At 35.0% G+C, this 23996-nt stretch overlaps 1 long non-coding RNA gene across 4 annotated transcripts; it reads right to left on the bottom strand.

The window, feature by feature from the left end:
* Window positions 1–493: 493 nt before the first annotated feature.
* On the bottom strand, window positions 494–22830 carry LOC119640229. Of its 4 annotated transcripts, none has more exons than XR_005247621.1 (4): window positions 22490–22830; window positions 1268–1567; window positions 734–1195; window positions 494–664 (listed from the first exon to the last, which is right to left on the bottom strand). It is a non-coding gene; the product is annotated as an uncharacterized LOC119640229 (long non-coding RNA). The 4 variants fall into 4 exon arrangements; XR_005247622.1 differs by lacking the exon at window positions 22490–22830 and having other exon boundaries at window positions 734–957; window positions 1044–1195; window positions 1268–1833; XR_005247623.1 differs by lacking the exons at window positions 494–664; window positions 734–1195; window positions 1268–1567 and adding exons at window positions 1832–1900; window positions 1956–2192; window positions 2249–2479.
* Between the last annotated feature and the right edge of the window lie 1166 nt (window positions 22831–23996).

Genomic DNA, 23996 nt, shown 5'->3' with positions numbered 1-23996 from the left:
TTTTAAATAAAATACTTTTCGTTCTTGTGTTTTTGTAGTTGAATGCATTATTCAACGGGAAGTAAAAGAAGGGAAAATTAAACATTCCTGTATATAAATTTAAACTTAAAAATTATTTGCGACTTTTTATAAACATTCACATAATTCCCAGGTTAAGTTGCTTTTATAATTCGTTATGCTTCTCCCTTTCATTTGAGTTTCTCCTTGCGAACTGAATTACCACGCATTCTCTCTATACATTATACAGCTATTTCTCTTTTCGAATTTCAATGGAACGTATTGTCTCTATACAATTTACGAGTGTTTTCCTTTCGAATTGCAACGTATTCTCTCTATACATTTCAATCATTCGCAACGGAATATTTTACATAGGGCGCCCTAAATGCGTCACGCATAAATATAAACCATTATGTAAGTTTGGGAAAAAATTTTTTTTTTTTTGGGATATTTGAATGAAAAGATCATAGCTTACGTACGTACCTGGACTTAAAGGATGATGCGATTGTCTATGTTCCACACCTTCCCTTACGTCCCATAGTCATCGAAATATTTTAATATGGAAATTTATTGAACCCGCCAGGTATATTGCCAAGTATTTGATTAGAAAGTGATGGCTCACCACTCACAGCATAAATGCTTGAACAGCCCACATAACAATTGGCGACTATTATCGATAGCCAAAAAAAAGTCAAACCAGTTTGACAGGAACGGTAGTTGAACGAAGAATACTTACTTTTAAAACGCTAGGGAGATAATGCTTTGTGAACGATTCACTTTTTTGCATCTTTTCCAAACCACGTTGATTCTGCCTGATAGGCAAATTCGTAAAGATTACCATCGCGATCTCCAAGAAATATCCGGCCATCGTCTGTACAACATTAATGGCAACATTATCAGTGCCTAGTATATATATTGGTTTATTCATCAATTGCATTTCTTGGAATGTGGTTCTGCTGGCTATATTACGCGAGGGTGTGGAATAGTTTTTGTTGCATCGCCAAATAAGAGCAAACAGCAAACCATATAAAACCATATAAACTTACCCAAAATTATTATTTGGTGATCGGCTTGTCACAGAGTCAGCAAATGTATGATTGATATGTGAAGAATTTGTGTAAAAATTTTCTGTTATAGCAATATTACAGGAAATAGCGGAAAAACTTTCAATGCTTTATCATGGTTCAAAATAATATCTCTTAAGGGAAAAAAACATTCGATAAATATTTTTAGTTACAGACAAATAAAAAATTCAGCGAAATATACTTACTCTCTAAGGGGTTCATCTTCACAGAGATCACACTTAATAGCAACAACACTAGTACTGCTACCACTGCCCTTGCTCGATGTTTTCAGCCGAATGCAAGTTTAGGAATACTTACAATGGTATCATTAAACGACAGCTTCCAATTGTAATGCAGATTTTCGGCTACGTAGGTATTTCTTTCTACTTTCTGATAATTCTTGTACGCAAACAGACTGCGCGGAACACTGCCTCTCAACGCATTCTACAAGCGGTTTTTCGAAGTATGGCGCACATTTGTTGCAGGAGTTCTGATCAAAATATATTCTGTAAATAGTTAGTCCGTATTCGTTTACAATTGAGAATAATTGAAAAAACGAGTTCGAATTTGGTATCATCTGAGAGTAATTTAATGAGACAGTTTTCGAGGTCATTTTCTCTCTCTTAGGCAAACTCTTTGTACATACATGTTTATATCGAAAAAAGCTTTTGCTCTTGCGTTCGTGTGAGTGAGAAATCGCATACAGCTTATTATGACTGCAGAGATATGCCTATACTCATTATCGGTCATTGAAATTCTTAAAGGTTACCTTCAGCAACGAAAGCTTCAGCTTTTGTATTAGATTTGTAGATCAAGCCCTTGAACTAACCAAGAAAAACCTTGAAAAAACGACGATTTCATTAGCTTTTCATTTCAATAATTAAGAAATCATACCTCGGAATTTCCACTCCGAAAATAAATTCCAATGATTTTAATTTAGCTTTGTAAAATTAGTTAATGTACAATGTATTTCGGTATGAATAAAGAAATTATCGAGCAATGTTTGCTCAAATCATAAAAACATCCTGCACTAGTGTCGATTTATGATATTCATCCATAGCCGCGGGTACAGAATCCATTAAACATTCATCAAAAATAAGCTTTAAGAGGCGATCCTTGATTTGACCACACCTACCCCAATTATTTATTAAGAAAACACAGTAAACTTAAACTTTTATTTTTTATACCTTTTATATTTAAAAAAATACTTGGTACATAAAGGAATTGATGACCATATGTAACATATTTCTTACATTTTCCAGCCGTTAGCAGGCAATGATTACTTATAATTCGCCCAAATATTTCAAAGCAAAGGGATGGACAAAATGAATGTTATGTCAGATTTCCATCGTTAGTTGCAATCCGTTCGATATTTTCAACACTTTTCTTTGAAATATGTCTGTGATCTGAGAAGGTTGCTGAAGATAGAAAACGTAAGTTAAAAAGACATTTTAAAAAAGTCCACGAGAGTCAAATGATAAGATTATATTGTGCAAATTTGTTAAAAGTTTTAGGAAAAAAATTGTATTTTAAACTGTTGCAGGCAAGGCCAGACGTTTAAAGCAAGCTAAAGAAGAGGCTACCGAAGAAATTGAAAAAAAAAATTGAAATAAACGAAACGAACGTTTAAATCCGTTTTTTTTTAATATTTACTTTTGTGTTCTTCTTCAAAATATGTAATATATGATGTCTTTTTCCAAATCCTTCATTAGGCGCACGTCTTCCTGCGTTGTTCAAACTGTCCTTGCTTATTAGTATGTTAAGAAATAAAAGCTAGAAAAAAAAAAATTCACAACTTGTGCAATATGTTAGTAAAGATCTATACATTAAAAAAAAACAACCCTTAGCTTCATTCTTTCTCTTATATCTTTTATTTCAAGTTACTTCTCAGATGTTTTTTCAATAATGGCATGTTCTTAGATTTAAAAGAACACTGGTTGTATTGTAAGTCTTCTTTAGTTAATTCTTGTAGCTCAGCTTTGCTTAAAGGTTTAACTTTAATTAATAAATCTTCAGTTGCTGATATACTTCTGAAAAAAGAAATGAGCACGACGACGGCATCCCATTATATTAATAATCAAATTTATCTACCTTCATAGAGTACAAAGAGTCTAGTATTAAAACTATTCCAAGTTTTTTTAGTTTTTAACCAATCGGAAACCAAATCTCTTGACATAACACGAGTTAAAAAATGTTAAAAAAAGAGTGTAATTATTGTTATCTTTTCAACAAAATATTTTTATTTATATTTCCCTGGCCGGTACACTGACGTGTTTTGACTCAAGGATGAACCCTATTCAAAAAAAAGTTTGGATTGCTTTGTCCGATTATTCCTCATACGACGCTCTGTTTTCAAAAGTCGTCATATGGAAAAGAATTCAATTATTAAAGTTTATCGATAAAACTTGCTCTGTGATAGTATCCGGACATTCCAAATTGGTATGAAAAATTTGCTTCAGCTGAGGCATTTGTTTACACCCTCCCCCATATAACCGTTCCTACGACAACTGAATCTTTATATAGCAGATAGTTATAATTTTTAATGTGTCGTGGTGAAAATCACCTCATAATAGTAAATTGACATAGACATTAGCCTTACCGAATATGGATCACGAAGGTCTAGTGACAGTAGTGCGTTCAGATCGATTCAGGCATGCTGTTTCAACATTCTGAAGAAGTATGAAAGTTGTTCAACCGTTGAATCGCTGCCAAACCAATATTGTTGCCAGAAAGAAGAGGGAAAGTTGTAGAAAATATTTTGATCAACATATATTCTATTCATATTCTTAATAAATGCCATTTTCAAGTGAAAAAATGGCCAAAATATGGAAGCAACTAACATTTATGCTTTTTGTCTTAGCGAAGAAAATGATGTACATATGAAAACTTCTGAAATTAGATTTCGAAGTGACTAATTGCAACAACAGATTGAATGGGCTTCGCATTTTCGCACATCCTATAACCATCACCAAGTTCGATTATTTGGAAAAGATGAAGCTTTTTCTGAAACAATTGGTGGATTGTGTTCCGCCTCAACTTCGCTCTTATGAACATATGGACATTTCATTTTGCTGTGTTCATATATTTATATCTTTCATTTATTTTATAATTTGAAACGTATGGTAAGGAAACATCACTTTGTTTTATTTTGCGATTGTGGTGTCCTTTATCAACTGCCAATTCGCGAAGATTTTCAAAAACTGTTTGATTAATTGTGATTTTTATCCACCTCAATTCGCAAGCATCTGAGAGTAACTTAAATGAGCGGGCCTGAATACCACGTCGATTCATAGTCATATGAGAGTAATTTAAATGAGCGAGTCTGAAACCACCTCGATTCATAGTCGTATGAGAGTAATTTAAATGAGTGAGTCTGAAACCGCCTCGATTCATAGTCATATGAGAGTAATTTAAATGAGCGAACCTGAAACCACCTCGATTCGTAGTCATATGAGAGTAATTTAAATCTGTCTGAAAACCAAATTCATTCAGTTCAAATGTGGATTGATTCGGAAAGGAATGCTTATTTCGAATAGAGAATTACAAGAATATACAATAAAATTTTGATCATAAATTGTGCACCTTTACAGCTAGTTTCGATACAGCATAGCACACATTGCATTGATTTACAGTATTTCAGAATATCTTATAAAAATTCAATACAAGTTGAATAAGGTTACAACACCGCACGGTGTACACTATTTTGATGTATGTGCCTAAGTTTAAATTTTGTCCTTCTATGCGACGTTTTACGTTAAATAAAAACACAGAAAAGGTACGCATAAGACCGATTCGGTAGAGCACGGTACGAATTAATCATGTTAAACGAGGAAGACCTGTACATGGAAAGACTCTCTTTTTATAAGTAGGTTTACATATTGTAAGGTGCTTAAAAGACGAATCGGACAGAGAAACCAACTATCTTTAGAATTTATATGGTTACAGGTGAGCGACACTTTTGCCAAGGGACGGACAATTATGCGGACGAACTTGTTGTCAGTAAGAAAGCAAAACACTTTCTTTCAAGGTCCAAGACCTTTAGCAGAAGGCCGCGGAAAGAGGGTTGTTGCAGTGATTTTCTACTTCGTGGCCGTTTTTTCAAAGGTTTTGAGAGATCATCGATATATATCTAATTATTTTATTTATATATATACAAATTTATATTCTCTATAAAGGCTTCTTAATACAATTTCATGAATATGTTATCATGTTTTAATGATTGTTATTGCAACGTTTAGTCTTTAGTATTTATATCCATTTGCTTTTATTAAAACCCACATACTGTTGAGAATTTCTATAAATTGAGATTGATTCTCTTTTCACAGTTTTCCTTCTTTTGTGTTAATTAATTTTGCCGCTTAAGACTTTTACCAATTTTTGTTTCTAAAGCATATTAGTATTATGAATTCGTGTCCTGAAATGGAAAATTGTTGAATTAGTTGCCAAATAAGTAGTAAGACCAATTTCCTGATGATTCAAATTCTTTAGAAAGAAACGAAACAAATTAGTCAAATGAGTAAGTAACTTCAGGTGATTTATGATAGTCTTAGGATTTCAAAAGTCAGGCATGCGTGATACCGTTTTCCGTTTTGAGACCAGGCCACACCAATGAAAGTAGGCTATTTTTTAAAGTTATCGGAAGAATTAATAAGACAGTGCTTTGTGTGTATATATACCTCTAGCAAACGATGCAAGAAAGGAGTTATTAAGGGAAAGTTTTCAAGTTTTAATGATCTACAATTTTACAGCAGATGTCGAATTCAAATAATCTCACATCTACATCCCAATTTCACCTTTCATATCTTATTAGAATATAAGCCAATTAAGTGAAACTCCCGGGGGGAATGTACCTGTATACTCATATCTTGTGAAACGCAAGAAAAGAAAACACTAATAAAATGTAAAGAGAGAAAGCGTGCCAGGGGAATTCGAAAGGAAAGTACTCGTAAAATGTAAAGATCAACTGGCAATGGTTTTGATTTCTCGCTAAAAGCCGTTAGCTGGTTATTCCCTTCACACCTTTTATAAAAAAGTTATTATGTGCGGTGAATAGAAAGAGAAAAGAGTTGCTTTTAATACATAAAAAAAATGATGAATAAAAAATCTCTCTCATCTGTTAAATGAGAAAAAGTAACAGAGCAGCCGTGCGCATCTCTGTTATATGAGAATAAGTAAGAAAGCAGCCGTGCGCATCTCTGTTAAAGGAGAAAATATAATAAAGCAGACGTCCGCATCTCTGTTAAATGTTCTTTACGTTTTATGTCGTCGGCAACATGTACGCTTTCAACATTTAATGACTTTACCGAATGGTTTTGAAAAGATCCATTCTATTTAGATGAAGGCTTCTTATCGGCTTTAGCGCCTGTAAGAACACTTGAGAAAGGAAAATACATACAAGTTGTATGTTTTGATTTAGAACGATAACCGTATCTCATCATCAGCGATGTTATTTAATTATTTTGGCTATTATTATTATTATTTTGGGTATTAATTTATAGCTGTGAACAAAAATTGGTTCTTCAGTTCGGACACAGTTTTGCACACAGTTTCGTGTGATCCATGAACTGTTTTGTGATATTTTGCACAACAACCTCGATGAAAATTTTTAAATACATTCAAATTTTCCAATATTTTAAAATTGCATTTTGCAGCATTTTTATTAGATTATCATAATTTAATGTTTGCTGTGTATATGAGTAGAAATTGATTACTATTGAAATCTTAATTAATGTCTTTAATCTATTAATCCTAGTAACCATAGTGCTGCTTAGTCTCTTTTCTTACCATTCATTAATAATTTTCTTTAAGTTTTTATTAACAAAATTTATCATCATTTCTTAGATAAAAGTGCTTCTCCCTTGATTTTGTGTAAATCTTAATTTAGTTTGGGGAAAAAGAAATCCATTATTTTTATATGAACTTCAGGACTTTATTTAACATGCTTCGGATTTGGGTCGAATATGCACCGTTTTGTTGTATGATTTGTTGCCATTTTAAAGGTAACTTCAAAATGCCTCTCTCATAGAAGTCCTGGTCTCTATTTGCAAAAAACTCTAGTAGTCGATTTTCACAATCCTCCCTAGATTCCAATTTTTTATCATTAAAGAAATTTTGCAATGCAAGAAAAAGATGATAATCGCTTGGTGCCAAGTCCGGACTGTATGGCGGATGCATTAAAACTTCCCAACCAAGCTCCCGAAGTTTCTGGCGAGTCACTGTAGATGTGTGTGGCCTAGCGTTGTCATGGTGGAACACGATACCTCTCCTGTTGGCCAATTCTGGCCGTTTCTAGTCAATCGCTATCTTCAAATGGTCCAGTTGTTGACAGTAGAGATCAGAATTTAGCGTTTGGCCATATGGAAGCAACTCATAATAAATAATCCCCTTCCAGTCCCACCAAATGCATAGCAAAATCTTCCTGGCCGTTTGAGGTGCTTCACCGCTCTTTGACCACGATCGTTTTCGCACAGGGTTATCGTATGTGATCCATTTCTTATCTCCAGTCACCATCCGTTTAAGAAATGGGTCTATCTCATTCCGTTTGGCCAAGGCTTCGCAGATGGAAATTCGATCCATCATGTTTTTTTCTGTTAATTGGTGTGGCACCCAAACATCGAGCTTCTTTTTGAATCCAGCTTTGTGTAAATGGTTTAAAACTGGTTCATGGTCGATTTTTAGCTCCTGGGCGATGTTACGACTGCTAACATGCCGGTCAACTTCGATCATTTCTCCGATTTTATCGACATTTTCGACGACCGGCCTACCTGTGCGAGGTGCATCTTTAACATCAAAAATTCCTGAACGGAATCTACGAAACCAAAATTGCACATAATTGGCTGTTACAGTATCGGAACCATAAACACCATTCACAATTTTAGCCGCCTGGCTTGCATTTTCGCCTTTGTCAAAGAAAAACTGTAAAATGTATCGAATTTTCTCTTTGTTCACTTCCATTTTTAACACGCTGTAACTCACAACTGAATGCACCAAACCAAAAACAGCAAAAGAATTTTTTTTACTGCGAAATGTCACCTTTCCAACGAGCATAAATCTGAAATTGTCTGATCGATACTTTACGAGAAATCTGTCAGTGCAGCCATCTACCGAAAAAATAATGGATTTCTTTTTCCCCAAACTAATATGTTGTTTTCGTCTTTTTTCAAATATTTTTGCGCCAATTTTAATCACATAATACATAGAAAACAATTTCTAAAGCAAAAATCATGCATATAACCTCTACAGTTGATGGAAACAGTGGAAGAACAATGTGGAAGAGAATGTGGTAGACATTGAATTTTATAAATTCACCATAATTCCATAATTCATCATACCATTGTAATATTTGAGTCCAACTTTGGCATCGATTTTGTTAATAAAAGTTATCTTACGAAAATATGAGCACCTTTTATTTTTTCTCGTTAAATCCAGGAGTGTTTTTAATAGTCGTAAGAGAGCACACATTTTCGTTGGTAGATTTGCTTTCATGTGAAAAACTTGGTTTATATAATTAGTATGTAGCAGACTCGCTCATTTAATTACTCTCTTAAGTCGCGACACTGCGACAATAAGAATAGTAATCTTCATAGAAGGAGCAGATAATATTTTGCGAGGAACCAAAGCCGTCCCTCGTTTTGGGCTCACAGGTTTTTCGTCTCTGAGGGGGAGTGCTAGGCTAAGTTAGATTAAGAATAGTAAGTAAACTGCTAGATGGACGACGAGAAATAGGGGAATCTAAGCCAGAACCAGACGTTTCTGATTGGGATATGGTAAGGTTGCCAAAAGGTAAACTTGACGGAAGTCGTAAAATGGGTGGCCCCGAATAGTCCGAGTCGACGGACAGACCGGTCGTGTAGGTGAGTCAGAATCAGGGAGAGCCGAAAACGGCAACGCGAACAAGGCAGAAAAGCGAGACTTATTATTACGCAATATCAACGAGAGTACGCTCTGAACTGGCAAAGTGACAATAGACTGTTAATGAATTGTAAACGAAGTGAGAATATGGATAAAAGCTGTGAATACTTCTGAAAAGTCAAGCTGTTCTAAACACATTTTAAAAAAACATAAAAAACTTGGCGCCGCTAAGCATACCCCAGCACCGGGAAAGGGGCAAAAGCCTTCACAATACACACACAAAAAGAGCAATATTGGGCACCATATTTCTTTCTAGAATTCTATCTTTAGGGATGAATTCCTTTACAAAAGTAGTAAAAAGAAGGAGTTGTCCAGAACAGCATGAAAATTTTTCGTGGGTAATAAAATTTTGACGAGTTAGTAATGTGAAAATAAAATAGAGAGAGCAGAACTGTCCAAATTAGGAAAATAAACATTTTGCACTTGTTATTATAGTTGGCTTACGTCTGAAGCAGCCAGAAAAAATAATTCGACGAATTTTTTTTAAGTTCACATACATTTCAAAAAATATTTTAACAATCTGCACCAACTCAATTCTATGTTTTTCAGATGAAAAATTACTTTTAAGACTAAACGTACCACGCGCTCTCAAATGACCGTTTTTAAACTCTCGTTTAAAATTTCTCGCATAAAACTTTATTGTGTCATCATGTATCTTATTGACTTTTCCTAAAATATAGTCTGTATGTCTATTTTTCAATATTTACAACTTTTTTTAATGTGTATTTTCCGAAAAAAAATTATACCATGTCTAGTCTACCAGGCGCGGTCATTTGACCGCTTGAAAAATTTATGTTATTTACGACTGTATTCTTCGATAATCGCGTTCTTGAAATTATTTTAGAAGTCTACAATGTAATTCTAGAATCTAATCAATGTGTCTGCAATGTAGACGGGTAGGACGGTTAGACGGATGCTGTTAGAATTTTTGTTGTTGTTATTGGAACAAAGAACATAGCATTTTTTGTATGACAGTAAGGTCTTGCGATACGAACAGAGAGCATCAAAATTTCAGTGTGTAATAGAAATTATAATTATATTATAAGAAAAATTATCACGTGGTATAAGTGATAGTTTCGACAAAGTCAACAATATTTTGTGGTATGATTTACAATTGTTTTTTTATTTCTGGTCTCAATGTTTTTGTCCCGTTTGATTTATATTTTTATATTTTAGTTTTTACTTTATCATTTGTATATTCAACCCCAAAATGTCAAGACATTCGAGGAATTAAATTGATATTCCTCGAATGTCTTAGACAAAATAAACAATATCGACGAGGATTGTTCGAAAGATGATCGAGAACTTTACGATACTGATGATGAAAATGAAAAATTGAAAAATGAAAATTATTGTGACTTATTTGACAGCGATACGGACGAAGAGACTATTTTGAATATACGAAGAGGACAGAAAAGAAAGAGATTTATAGTTAGTTCCGAAAGTGAAAATGAGCAAGAGATTGAAGCTGCTATGGATGGAACCGTTTGGAAAAAAATAAAAGAAGGGTCTAACAGTGGAAGAACATCGTTTTATAATATTTTCAAGGAAACATCAGGACATGTAAGAGAATATACGGAATCAGAGGCTTTTCGAGTGTTGAAAACGAAATGGAATTTATCTATTGCAAAATTATATGCTTTTATTGGACTTCTATATGCACGCGGCGCATATGAGGCTAAAAATATTAAATTGTAATATTTATGGAACACGAAATGGGGTCTGCCGACAACTATGAGTCGAAATGACTTCGCAGGAATCATGAGATTTATTTGACAACAAAAATCAACGAAGCCAACACTTACAAAACGATAAGTTCGAATTGATTTCTCATGTTTGGTATATATATCGAAAACAGTCAGAACTGTTATAAACCAGGAGCATATCTTACTATAGATGAGCAATTGTTTCCTACAAAAGCACCTTGTAGATTTACTCAATATATAACCAACAAGCCGGACAAATTTGACATAAAATTCTGGCTGGCTTCCGATGTAGCGAGACAGGCAAAGGATAGTATGACACGCTTCTCAACAATATTATACAAATCGGAAAATTTTATTCTTACAATTTATAAAGCTAAACCAAATAAAAAAGTATTGATACTTAGTTCAATGCTTCCTCCGTTGAAATTGAAAAAAATGACACCCCTACACCAGAGACAATTAGAGTTTATAATAGTAGAAAATTCGGTGTAGATGTAACCGACCAAATGGCCAAAAAATATAGTGTAAAATCTAAATCTGAAAGATGACCTTTACAGGTCTTTTTCAATATCTTAGATTTAGCCGGGTGAGGAAATATCGAGGCAAGAGTTTTTATTTCAGTTGGCAGAAAAACTTGGGACCGAATATCAGAAAGAGAAACAGATAAGCCAAGAATGCTCATCAAAAACAATAATAAATACAAATACTGTTTCTTCTGAACGGAGATCTTGTCAAATAAAATATTGTAAAGTCAACAAAACAAACAAAATTTGCCTAGAATGTAAAAAATACGTATGTGGGAAATGTGCAATACAAAATGCTATAATATGTAAAAAATGTGATGAAAATGCGTAATTAGGGGTCCACAATGGTGGAGGAAAGGGGTTATAAAACTCATAAGATCTTTCGCTAGTATTTTTAGGTCTACAGAATGTTAAGTTTTTTGATATCAACTTTCTTGCTAATGTTTTTCTACAAGTTGTTAATCCACAAATTGCTTCATTTAGGTTTTTGATTCGGTTCGGTATAGATCGTCGAGTTCTCTGAATGATTTTTATTGTTATCATAATTTAACGAATTATCGTGCTTGCAATGGGGTCTAAGTTAAAAGATGATAAGGGTCATCAGGTAAACTAAAAGGTGAAAAATTATTCCCCATATTACATATTGGAAAGTTGAAGTAGTCGTTCCAAGATGGTCAACTGGGAGAGCCCCATGTCTTCGTTTAGCTTTTCTTGCTAGCAGTTTTCAGGCACATTCAATGTATCCTGAAAGATCTTTCGAATCAAATTCATTGTTTACGTTGAATAGCTCGGATTCTACGTAATGCAAATCGTTTGAGCCTTAGAATAGAGTTATCATATGAAAAGAATTTTATAGAAGAATGACGACTTTTGCGTAATTCAACGTCATCACCCCGCCATTTAAAGGTTGGAATTGGATATTCTCTTCTTTATTAATTATTATGCGCTACTCCGAGCCTTCCTCGACTATTCGTATCAATTGGGTTTAATTGATGAACATAGTCTAATAGAATTAAACGAAGCGGAGAAAAGAGCAAACGATTGCATAGCTGCTCATAAAATGGATTGTACTTTCGAAGTTTTCGATAACCTTCTGATAGGCAGGAAAAATGGTTATTTGTTTCAAAATTTGCCTAGTTTCAATTATTTCTGTGGTGCGAATACCCCTCTGACAACAACTTCTCCATCGCTTTCATCGAAAATAAAAGGACTTCAATATTTCTTTCAAATTGTATTGACAGATGTGCCATGTTCCTGGAAAATTGCATATCCACCTTAGAACTTAGAAGTTGTCTCTCCAATTTGAAGGGGAGGATACCTCGTCTAGACCGCATCTCATACCAAATGATCAGCGCTATGTCTAAGTCTAGTAAAAATAAATTACTATATAATACGGTATTTTTGACTGGCCATATATCCTTCATGTGGAAACAGTTGTTCCAATTCCAAAGTCAACAAATGCCTCCATCGCATCGGACTATCGCATTGTCTCTACGCGGACGATGTATACATATTTACAAAAGAAAAAGACAACACGACAGCAATCAACATCCTCGAATCTATTGGACGAGAGATGTCCACATGGGCAAACTCGTTAGGGGCTAAAATTTCCGTACAAAATTCTAAAAAAATGCACATATGTCGAAAGCAGATATGCGATGCAGGAAACCTACATATTAATGGCTTACCAGTACTAAATGGGGCGACACTACATATTCTCGGGCTCACGTTTTACAACAAATATCGTTGGAAAGCACACTGTCTTCGGGTAAAAACTTCTATTTTAACAAGGGTGAATTTCATACAATACGTTGCTTGGAGAAGCCATGCGCATATTAACACTATTGCTTATCTTACCAAAATGCTTGTGTTAAGCAAGATTGACTATGCTTTGATCACTTATGGCAATAGCTGCAAATTTAATATCAACATCAGCAAGTTGCTCATAAATAATGTTATAATTGAAACTGGTCTCCCAACTTTAGAAAATAGACTGTATGAGTTAAAAGCTAAAATAGTCCCCAAGCTTCTTAATTCAAACAAATCTATTCTCGGTGTTGACGTGAGAAAGTCACCATTTGCAATCGACTATTGTTTGTACGTCGCAAAGGAATTGAACATTCCCTCAAAAATTTTCTGCTCTTTTGGTGTTAAACGTCCATGGATTTTTAAAGACTGCTCTTTTGACATCTCGCTGTCTATGCACAAGAAAGAAGATACTCCAAATTACGTCTTCAGGAATCTAATAGTTGAAAAACCCAAGTACAGGAGAGTACTGGTTGGATTCTTTTATACACAGACGGCTCAAAATCTTCTGGGCTGCCTCCTGCTTGTGCCGTAGTAGATACTACAGGACAGGTTCTTCTCAATCACACATTCCACGAAAGTATTTCAACTTTCACAACCGGGACCAGCGAGCTATCGTGCACGCTGCGAACCTTGCCCATAAAAACAAACTCAAAACCGTCATTGTTACCGACAGTTTGTCTGTATTACAAGCTATTCGGAATCCTTCGACTTCGAGATGGAGCACCATCAACAAATTAAGGAATATCATGTCAAAACCCGATGGAAAAATTAAAATGTTACGGGTACCAAGTCACATCGGTTTATTGAGAAATGAGCAGGCTGATCGAGCGGCAAAGTTTGCTGCTTCTGCTCCTCTAATTATAGATGATGTCATGGGAAAGTTGGATCTTCAAAGATACATTGGAAGAAACGTTAAAGAGAAAATTGTAGAAGAAACTTTACAATACCATCATCAACACTGCTCTTCCATTAACCCTCAATCAACTACACTTTTATATCCAACAAATGTTGAGAAAACCAAGGTCCAAACATTTTCGAGAATTCGCCTTGGTCATACAATTGCAACTCACCAATGGATCTTGAAGAAGTCTTCCTCCCAATCTGCAGTTGCGGACAAACTCACACTATAAAGCACATTTTCTGCGAGTGCCTTAACTTTTCCTTGGCTAGAAGTATTGCATTTGGAACGATTAACCCTTTGGACATTCTAAAATCAGCTTCAGAACTGAATATCAATTCAATATATTGCTTTATTAATACTACTAAACTCATTATCTAATGTACACTTATTTGAATTAGAGCCGATAACCTGTGTTGCTAGTGCTTAACGCCTTTTTTTTTAGTCTAAGAATTTATTTAATTAGTCTAAAATTATGATAATAATAATAATAATAACATCAACAGCATGTCGTTAATTTCTGGGTTAAATGCTGTTAAAATGACCAAATTATTCAAAACGCCATGGAGAAGATGCATATCAGTAAGCCCTTCGAAAGAGTGATAAATTTTTACGTCATCTGCCAGCATTAGAAATCTGGAATTTTGAACACAACTAGGAAGATTATTTACAAATGAAGAAAAAAGTATAGGTTTGGTCGGCTTTTCTGAAGTACGCCAGATAACACAGGAACTGGACGTGAAAGACAAGAATTAGATTTGTGAACAGCCCATAAAGCAATTCCGTAACCATGAAACGAAGCCGAAATATTTGTGAACTTTTATTTTTTTATATCGTGGCTCTACCAACCACACTGTTTGCACGATTTATGTTCCTTGTTTGGTTTCTTCTCATCGGCGTCTTTCTGCTTGTTCCTCTGATATTGTGAAGGTTTAACACAATTAAGATGGCTGTAAGTACTATTAGCAAGAGACGAAGCCTTCGTTTTGATTAACAATGCCGGGAGTATGTAGCTCTGCACAAAACTTAATGAAGATATTCTCGGGTAAACTACTGGACGAGTGCCTCTAGTGTATTATAGAAAGTTCGATTGTCATTCCTTGTAGCCATTTTGATTTAATATATTTATACTTAATACCTTATCTGTGCTTTTAATATATTTGTGCTCAATTCATGTGAAAATTCAAAAATCAGATTACTCGCAGACCACTCATGGGCAAACAACAAACAGCAAATTACGTAAAGGCCATCTGAAAGATCATATAAATCACGTCACAAAGTTTGTTATTCCAGACCCTATGCGTCAAGCTAGTGCTAGTAATGTAATGAAATCTCTGGACCGCAAGTCCTTTTTGCCGGTAGAGTGCCAGAATCTGCCCATTCAGACAATTCAAAATAATTTATATCTGATATTTTTCAAGAATGTAAATACTGCATTGAATACATTAGATCGGCGTTATACGCTCCGCAAGCTAAGACGAACCAATCAATCAATCTTGCAAATTATGCGATCCTTTGCTGGAACAGAGCAAAAGTCTTGCTCAAAAAAAAAGAAAAAAAATTGAATATTTTTTAATTTGATATTTACAAAAATTACGGTATAAGAAAGAAAGGAATATAACAAAATCTCGCGACGGCATGGATGCAAATACTCGCAATATGTTGCTTGCTACGGCCAAGCAAAAACAACGTCGTGCATTTAGTAGCCCATAAAAAATAATTTAAATGCGAGTGACGCAAAGAATTCGGCCAAAAATCGTGGCCCGAACGAAAGCGCAAAACAAAAACAATGAAGGCGATTGATTTTGTAGAAAAGGGAAAAAAGAAACTCAAAAACCAAGGCGTGTGTCTTCGATCGTTGCCTACTCATGTTACTACCAGTCATAGTGTCAAAACGTGGTATGAAGACAGAATAAAATATAGCAAAGAATTAGCCGAGACACCAGTCAGTGGAATTTTTTTTAGCGCGAGGAGGCCGTAGTACGTAAGTGATCATAGACAAACTCACCCGTGACACCGAGCAGTAGTAAATTTTCGCAGCGCAAAGGGCCACAGTATTAGAACAAATTTGTACTCTACGTTTGGTCGACGCGCACAACAAGAAAATTAAGGGAATATATAAATTAAAAAAAAAAAACCTACCATTTTTGTTACATGTCATGAATGCCTTATTTTTTATTTTACTTTAGCCATTTATACTTGAAATTTAACTATAAAATCTTACAGTCAAATTCATCTTAATACAAAGACTTATACTAATTGTTTTAAAGCTAGTATTCAATGAAAAGGAGGAAAAAAGAAGAATAATAATAACAACGTAAGTTTAAAAATATGTTAAAAGGTTGAAAATAATAATTCATGTATAAATAAATAAAAAGAGAGAAAAAAAAGAAAACAGAAAAAAAAGCATGTACACAGCTTGCACAGTGGTACACCCGCAAAAAGACCACATCCAGGTTGCATTTGAACCCTTAAACCATTGCAAACATGCATAAGGTTGGCAACCAACACAATATTATTTGAGAGAAAAAATGACATATTGAGAATGAAAAGTTAGTTTAGGCACGACGTAGGTAAATCGCGCATATTAAGCAATCTTGCTTTAATATAGACTTTAAAGGTCCGCTAATGAGAATAAGTGATAGATATCATATAGGTTCCTGCAAACAAGCGGGTTAAACAGCTCATAATTGTATTTGCATTGACTAAGCTTAATCAAGATGAAGTGCCGAAAGAAGCGGTTAGGGACATTAAAGCTTATCTCACCAAGTAATGCGGGCGAGTCAATAGCATCATTCCTTACTTTGATTACGAAGGAAACCCCAAGAACAAATCTGGGTTTCTTAAGTGACGGTAAGGATAATAGAAGCAATCTATTTTCATAGGGAGGAAGAGAGACAATCGGATCCCAACCCAAATTCCTAAGAGCAAACAGCAAGAATTGCTTTTGAACAGATTCAATTGAATCTACATAGCACCTATGTGAAGGAAACCACACAACAGAGTTATACTCAAGTATACGTCTAACCAAACATACGTACAGCCCTTTCGTAATATAAGGATCATCATCACCAAGCTCTTTGGACCACCTTTTTATAAAACCAAGCACGGACCTAGCTTTGGTTAACGATAGCTCTATATGCAAGTAAAAACGTAACTTATGGTCAAATAGAACGCCTAAATCTGTGAACGAATCGACATCCCTCAACTTGTACGAATCAGTGAAATACTGAGTAATGAATGTCTTCCTCCTAGAGAAAGAGAGCTTCATACATTTGTTTAGATGTAGTTTCAGAGGGTTCAAAGAGCACTATGCAACCAAATTGTTCAAGCCACTTTGAAGCTGATGTGATTGCGGTTCTACAAAATAGGAAGAAAACAGTTTCACATCGTCAACATACATTGAGATCTCGCTGGATTTAATCACCGAGGGCAAATCATTAATGTATAAAATAAATGAAGTGGTTCCTAAGGTAAGCCAGACGTCACAGGGAATTCATTCGAGGTGGTGAGGTTAAAGAAAACCCTGAAGGATCTATTGTGCAGATAAGAGCTTATCCATTTCCCTAAATAGAAAGGGAAGTCAGAGGCCAGGAGTTTAAAGATAATTAAGTTATGGTTAACCAGTGGATATTACAGTGGATATGGTTAAATCAGTGAATATTGCATCTGTGCGAGAGGCACTTGGAGAGGAGAAATATACGATTTGATGGCAAAGGCCAAATGCTGTGTCACAATTCGCTCGAACAGTTTAGGCAAGACACTCAACTTGGCAATGCTTCTGTAGTTTTCTACAAGCTGTCTACTTCCACTTTTGTGAATAAGGATAAGGGAACAAGTCTTCCAACACAAAGGGAAAATGCCTAAGTTCAAAGACCGGTTAAAAATCTTAGAGATAACACCATATAACTCTACAGCGGGAGATTTAAGTACACATGATGGAATTCCAAGATGTCCAGGCGCAAAGCTATGTTTTAGAGAGCTCAGGCCTTTAAAAACATTATCCTCAGCAATAACCAAATTAATAATTGAAACCAAGTAGTAATCGGATATGAATAGTTTGCTGATAAATCGAAATTAGCAGTCGAAAAGTTTTATGGGAAGTATTCCGCAGATATTTGAGGCTCCAATATCATCCGAGGACTCAGAGTCATGCGAGGGATTTATGGAGATTTTTCTTTTGGATTTAACGAACTTAAAAAAGTATTTAGGATTAGCAAACAGAGAAGATTCAAGAAACTAATGGTATCGGCAATAATGTTGGTAGTTGAGTGAATTAAATCTATGCCTTGCCGCTGAGTAAGCGAAATAGTCGAAGAAGAAAGAAAAACCATTTTTCGAAATTTTTTGAAAGCTTGTTTTCCTATTCTTGTAATAGTTGTCTTAGTAAACCACGGGGATACCTGCCCCGAGGATGAGACTGCTTGACCGAAACGGATGCAGATGATTTAATATATTGTAGAATGACGACAGTAAGCTATCAATACTTCCAGCTGGAAATCAAGCATAATATGTGAAAGATGTGATTTTAGCAATGAAACATTGATTTTATGGAAATCATAAAATTTATTTGAAAAAGTTGAATTTGGAACGCTATAGAAGTTCAAGGAACCATCATGCTTGTATTGAAAGGAAATACCCAATATTGGATGATAAGGATCCTCAGGTAAGCTAAAAGGAAGGCAATGATTAGCACAAATTCCAGGAAAATTGGCAAAGCAAGGATCAAGCAGTCTATCATTGCAATTATGGGTACCGTTGTGTTGAACTAAATTATGATCGAATAATACATTAAAGAAGAAAACATGTCTATCAGATGTTGAAGTAGGAATCAAACAGCCAGAACTATCACTGTAACACCAAGTGACTGGAAGCAAATTGAAGTCACCCAACGCAGTGACTATATCGATAGGTTTAGATTGCTTGGCCACTTCACAAATGAGGGCGGCATGTTTCTTATATATGGAGATACCCGAATTTGGGGGAATACAAGACCAGGGCACATACATGTGTTTATTAAGAAATTTCGCTCGAATGGCGATAAATTCAACGTCGGGAATAGTGGGAAATTCAATTGAGTAGGCGGGGACTGCCGCAGATATGGAAATTAAAACACCACCAGCATTGCGATCATTTCCGAAAATTTTAAAAGGAATTATGGAAAAGTTCCGACGAATGTAGATCCGGCTTTAACCAAGTTTCAGTGAAGACCAAACAGCAAAACTCCGTGCTCACTGAATTTAGGATCCAACCGGCCACAATGGTTTATTTAACAACATATCCATGTTTTCAGTCGGAACTAGAATTTTAAAAGACGAGAGTGCTCTAGGTTGAGAAGGATCCAAATTGAAAATGTTAAGACGCTTTAAATTGACTGATTTGACTCTCACCGCTAGATAACTTTTGATGTTACCCACACATGTATCAAGTGCCAGTCTTGACACAAATATTGCCTTTCAGGGAGGAACTGCCGTCAAGCGAAAATCCAGGAACAGTAGGGCTCACGGCTGGGGAGTTTTCAGTTGGGGAGAATATAGAAGGGGTGACCACACTTGCACGAGCAGGTTGTGCGACGTACCCAGTTTGGCGATCAGCGTTAACACTCTAACAGCCAGGGGAGAGGACGATTTATAATTCTCATTATTAGTTTTTAAATCAATTACAATCATCACGGGATCCGCATAATCTGTTTCCTCTGTTATCATTTTTATTGCGGTTGTCCATTTCAAGCTCTTAAGAAGATTTTGGGTTAAAAACTCATAACGTTACTGGATATATAGGTCTTATCACAAACCTGATCTGTTTCTGTTTCATATACCAAAAAAATAAAAATGTTCGTTTCTTCGTTTTTTCTACCCAATTTTTGGGTTTTTTACGGCACTTCCTTTTAAATGTTACAGGTAACAGAATGATATTAGATATATATATAGTAGAATTCCCTTGCGCCACTACTGTTATCTGTAGCAGACCAGGCCATAAGACTATTTTCTTTATTTTTATTTATTTTTTTATTAATGTAGAGAGCAGCCTTGGTAGAGTTTAAAGAGTCGGATACTGAGATTATATTATGGACATCATTTAGATTTTTACAAATGCACCTAACTGAGCTGAAAGGCTCACAGTTGTAGCTACATTGACCGAACTTTATGAAAATTAAATTTCTAGGAAAACGGCTGCGAACATTAAAGTTTATCTCATCTGATAATACTGGCGAGTCAATAGCACCATATGTTAATACAACTAAGAAGAAAATCCCAAGAATAAAAAATTTTCTCTAACGAGGATAGACCCAGCCAAACCCGTATATTTTCACAGAGAGACAAAGGAATAACCCTAATTCCACAGAAGAAAATCCAAGAATTACTTGTGAACCGTTTTTATTGAGTCAACATGGCGCACAGAGGACGGAGATCATACAACTGAAGCATATGCAATTATTCGCCTCACCAAGTTAATATATAGCTTTAATAGTAAACAGTAATAAAGAGAACAATATATCAAAAATATAAAAAAAATAAAATTCGTCTATAAAAAAATACAAGAGAAAAAGGAAAGAAAAAAAACATGTACACTTCTAGCACAGAGGGACACCCCCAACTGATACAGCTACTAAAATGTTAAGATTGCAAGTTAATTTAAATACGACATAGGCAAATTGCGGCTATTAAAGACAATTGGCTAAATAGAATTTGAAGAATCCGATAGTAAGATTAAGGACTAAATGCCTTTTGGGTATTTGCAAAAAACTTTGAACAGATTGGAAATCGCGCAATTATATCCAACTTGACAAAGCTTTATGATAATAAAGTTCCTAGAGAAATGATTCAGGAGATTAAAGTTTGCGTCATCAACTCCACCATTTCCACATAAAAAGTGAAGTAGGCTAAGAAAACAACTCATCCAACACAAAGAGAAAATTGACAAAGCACAGCTCCAGCGGTCTGCAATTACAATGAGGAGTACAATTGTTTTGAAGTAGATTTTGTTTAAATAATTCATTGAAGAACACAATAGTTCTATCAGCTGTTGAAGTGTGGACCATACAGCCTGAATTATTGCTACAACACTTAGTGGCCTGTGGCAAATTAAAATCTCCCATTATGACCATGTCACTAGGTGTAGACTTTCCCGCAGAAATATGCGCGTTTGGGGGACTGTAGGAATAGGTTTCGTACAACTGTTTACTAACAATTTTTGCGTGAGTGACAATAAATTTATTGTCAGGAGCAATAGGAAATTCGAGTGAACCGCAGCTGCTAAAACATAACTATCATTACGATCTATACTGTCATTACGATCAGGTCAGGTTTCAACCAAATTTCAATAAAAATCAAACAAGAAAACTCCGTACTCCCCGAATTTAGGTAAGTAGAGCGGAATTTTGAGTTTTGACGCATAACATTATGGTAAATGATAGTTGCTTTATCTGAGGAAACTGTTTTTTTTGCGAGTAGAAAAAATACCGAATTAATATATTGGAGTCTATCACGAAGAATAAATTTTTTTATAAAGGACCCAAGAGAGCGCAATGATTTATTTAATAAAATTTCCATGGTTTCAGTCAGAGCTAACACCTTAAAGGGCGACGTAGTTCTAAGTTGGAATGCAGCCAATTTAAATATGCTATTTCGACGATTACATTAAAGATATACACGTACTATAACCCTTATGAGGACAAGCCAACGGCCGAATCTTACTTACCGGACGGGTTAGTCTTATGCCCAGAATACCACTATGGACCTCGTCCTACCTATGTTCTCCTTCAGCCCATGATTTTAAATGGGAAACCCCGATGCTGAGTTCGACAACCCCTCTAGTATATCCTTCTCTCAAAAAAAAATTAATTTTATGAACTTCTTTTCTTTTAATTGATGTCTTAATAAAAGGATTTCATTTCTATATGTTTTTATATTTCCTCTCTATATTAACTTAAAAAAAACCTTTTTTTAATTTCTTATTATTTAAAGTTTTTTATTTTTAGTCTTTTTATTCTTAAGCGTTCAGGACTAAACACTGAGTACACGAAAAGTTATCTCCCATTGCCAAAACGTTGTACCCACTAGGATTCACATATATCCGTTTTCTAATTTCGTAGAATATTAACAAAAAAAAAAAAATTGCGGAAAGGAACCAATTCCCAAGGGCCCTGAATTGGTTTCAACTCTATAGACGCGTTTATAAACTAGGATCTTTTTTTCTCTTGTTGTTTCGCTTGATTCAACTACTATTGTGTACTTATTTGTAAATGATAACTAAATTCGCAGAAGGCCAAACAATAGTTTGTAATAGGTATTGTGTCACGGGTCTAGCTCCGCTGGCCGGTAGAGCGATTTAATTGATGGGGCTTAGCTTTCTGAGCCGCATGACAAAGAAAGAAAAAAAAACACACAAAAGGGAAAATGTTTTATGTCGGTAGCCTGTCGTTCGTCCGTCTATATTGAGTCCGACTGTATCCGTCCAATGTCTCCCTATGGTTCCCCCCTACATCGCACTCCTGCTACCGCCGTGGCATGTTCGGCCTTAGCCGCTCATTATGGCTCACAGGAAACTCGGGACACAAAAAAAAAGAAAGGTAAATACCTGTCTAACACACGTTGCCTCTCCCAAATGACGTCATGCTCCCTTCTGTAGTGCTGACGACCTCTGTGGTGATCGCTGTTGGTATCTGCCATTCGCTGCGGGTGCGATGTGGCGTATATCTGATTTTCAAACAGCATCGATGGCAAGCCACATGTAGGTAATGTTTATCCTGAGGCTATGCGTATAAATATCATCACTTCCATCAATCAAGGGAATCCAACAGGGTTCTTTTCCACCTTTAATTTGAGCGAAAGTTTACCATTTTCTAAACGAAGTCTTCTGACGTTACAAAAAAACACACTTCCCAGCCTTCAAATATTCTTCACCGTTTTTATTTTCCTTTTTTTTTTTAATGGTTTTTATATAAAATCAAAAAAACCAAGTTATGAAATTTTTCTAATTTATAATTTCGTTTTTTTTTTTGCAGTGCCGACATTGGTTAAGTTTTTGTTAATTTTTTTTTTTATTCTTTCAATTGCTTTCAATTGTTTACATTTTCGTTGCTCTCGATTTCTTTTAGGCTTGTTTACAAAATACAATATTTGAATCTTTTTTGATAATTATTCGTATGCATGGGTTTTAGGTATGTAAAAAAAATTTATGTCTAGAGTTTGACTTTTGCTAGTAAAGTTCTTTCCTTGAATACATCTTCATATGTACGTATGTGCAATTGCAGACAATGAGAAGATTCCTTTGCTTTACATTGAAATCGAAAAAAAACAAGGCGAGCCTCCGTCACATTAAATTGTACTTCTCCAACGTTTTTTTGCTTCTATTTCATTATATTTGCATTATTTGCTCAATGAAGGCAAAGTAAAACAGCACATACTCTTTAATATCACCTTTTTTTTATTTCAGAAAAAACAAAGCAAAATAATCCAAAAAAAACTTCTCGTCTCATGTTTAAATTTCTCTAACTTAACTGATGCAGGCAGGTTGGCTGCCAATTTTGACTCATATATTAATGTTAATATCTCTTTATAACAATTCTCTTTCTTTTTAAATATTGTAATATTAACAATTTAATCCTCATATATGTTATTTCGCAAAAGATATTGTAATAAGAACTTCATGTATTCCTTATGCAAAATTTCCATAATTTGATGTTATTTGCAGAGACATATTTTTGTTTTATTTATTTTTATTTTTTATTTTTTTTGCTTTCGTACGCATGCCGTCAATGATATTTAAAATAATATCTTCATACACGAATGCCATGCGCTTTGCTTGGTACATTCAACCGACACACTCCTCTCAATCACATTATTCAATTATTCTCCCTTAGAAAAATGTCTATAGAAATTGAATAAAATTTCCCCGCGGTTTTACGTTGTGCGATCACAACCAATTCAATTCTCGGCTCAAACGCAACTGACTTATATTATTCGCAAGATTTTTCTCTTTTCCTTTTTTTTTCTTCTTTATGTTGCTGTATAGCGGCTAGCCGCTACTCTTGCAAAAAAGGAAATGTACCGCATAAATGTTTTGCATAACGGGATGCCGTCAC

This window comes from Glossina fuscipes, unplaced genomic scaffold, assembly GCF_014805625.2.
Source record: "Glossina fuscipes isolate IAEA_lab_2018 unplaced genomic scaffold, Yale_Gfus_2 116, whole genome shotgun sequence".
Lineage (NCBI taxonomy): Eukaryota > Metazoa > Arthropoda > Insecta > Diptera > Glossinidae > Glossina > Glossina fuscipes.
This window is presented reverse-complemented; position numbering and strand designations above follow the sequence as displayed.